Raw genomic sequence first — 1,976 nt, forward strand, 5'->3', positions numbered from 1 at the left:
TTTTGATATTTTTGCTTGTGATTAAAATATAACTTATATTGATTATGTGTGTGTTTGGTGGTTTAGTATTTTGACATCTCAAAATAATGAAGAAATCATCACATGTGTACTATGAATATGCCTGGAAGAGATGCTGGCACCAACATAAAAGGATGTTTTCTTTTTTTGAGACAAGGTCTCTGTCACCCAGGCTGGAGTGCAGTGGCACAATCCCAGCTCATTGCAACCTCTGCCTCCTAGACTCAAGTAATTCTCCTGCCTCAGCCTCCCCAGTAGCTGGGACTACAGGTGTGCACCACCACGCCTGGCTAATTTTTGTATTTTTTGCTGCTCTCAAACTCCTGGACTCAAACAGTCTGCCTGCTTTGGCCTCCCAAAGTGCTGGAAGAACTCTCTTTCAAAAAAAAAAAAAAAACCACCAACACATCTATAAAACTAATAATTCATCCAGTCAATTGCCAAATTTCTAATATTCTCTTAAATGTAATAAATATGCTTTAAAAAGGTAATGTTAAATAAGAATCTAAGTAGAATTTGACATATTGCAGTTGATTGACATATCTTTTAGATCTCTTTCTTTCTTTCTTTTTTTTTTTTTGAGACAGTCTCGCTCTGTTGTCCAGGTTGGAGTGTAGCAGCATGATCATGGCTCACTGCAGCTTTGACCTCCTGAGCTCAGGTGATCTGTGCACACCACCCTACCCTGCTAATTTTTTGTATTTATTTATAGACACAGGTTTTCACTGTTTGCCCAGGCTGGTCTTGAACTCCTGAGCTCAAGTGATCCACCTGCCTTGGCCTCCCAAAGTGCTGGGATTATAGGTATGAGCCATGGGGCCTGGCCTAAATCTCTTTTAACCTATATATTCCCCTTTCATCTTTATTTAAATTGCAGTTTATTTATTTAAGACACACAGAGTGGTTTTTTTCTTTTAGACTTGCCCATGGTCAGGTTCTGTTGATAGCATCCCCATGGTATTATTTAACATCTTTCTCTGTCCTTTGCAGTTTCTGTAAATTAGCAGGTTAATCTAGAAAATTTGCTTTTAAAAGGTGATCATGGAGTGTAGCCTCAGCACTCCCACTTGTTAGAAATGAAAATGACTGGACTTTATCCTAAACCTATTTAATCAGAAACTCTGGACTTGCAGTCCAGCAATCTGATTTAACAAGCCTTTTGGGTTGTCCTAATCCCACTCATGTTTGCAAATGACTGACCTAGGTCTTTAGTCAATTTTAGGTTTGATTTTTTGGCAAGACTACTTCATAGTAATGGTGTATTCTTTTAAAAGGCATATAGTATCTGATTATCTTTTATTTTTTAACCAGCGATGCTCAGCACTTAGATCCATGACGGTACAGTAGAAATTGCAAAACAGAGATAGTGTATTGTCCCTTCTTCGCTTATTACCTGAAACACAGAGTGTTACAGCTCTTACGGAATTTGTCTAGCAGGTTTTCTGGTCTTCACAGGAAACTTCCCCTTCCCCCGCAAAACAAGAGAGAAATAGTCCTCATTTACTATTTAGTAACCCAGTGTCCTTAAACAGTCTTAAACATGCTGAGAAGTTGAAAGAATAGTACAATGAAAACCCATATACTAGAATTGCTTCATGGTTCTACAGGCTATATACAAAGCCAAGTGTCAGCAACTGCTTCTGGTGAGGGGCTCAGGAAGCTTACAATGCTGGCAGAAGGTGAAGAGAGACCCAGCACATCACATGGCAGGAGCAGGAGAGAGAGAGGGAGACAGACAGAGAGAGAAGGGGAGACAGACAGAGAGAGAGAGAGAGAAATATTCTTTTAAACAACCAGGTCTCACACAAATTCAGAGAACTTATTCATTATCATAAGAATGGCACTAAGGCATTAATGAGGGATTCGCCGCTATGATCCAACACCTCCCACTAGGCCCTGCCTCTAACATGGGGGATTATAGTTTAATGTGAGATTTAGAGGGAACAAACATCCAATCC

General features: G+C 39.7%; 1 non-coding gene across 1 annotated transcript; it reads left to right on the forward strand.

Annotated features, from left to right (window-relative positions):
* The first annotated feature begins 1,421 nt into the window (after nucleotides 1–1,421).
* On the forward strand, nucleotides 1,422–1,485 carry LOC117073844. Its single transcript, XR_004433401.1, has one exon. It is a non-coding gene; the product is annotated as a U7 small nuclear RNA (small nuclear RNA).
* The last annotated feature ends 491 nt before the right edge of the window (nucleotides 1,486–1,976 follow it).

The sequence above is a fragment of the Trachypithecus francoisi genome, unplaced genomic scaffold (assembly GCF_009764315.1).
Source record: "Trachypithecus francoisi isolate TF-2019V2 unplaced genomic scaffold, Tfra_2.0 Lachesis_group4, whole genome shotgun sequence".
NCBI lineage: Eukaryota > Metazoa > Chordata > Mammalia > Primates > Cercopithecidae > Trachypithecus > Trachypithecus francoisi.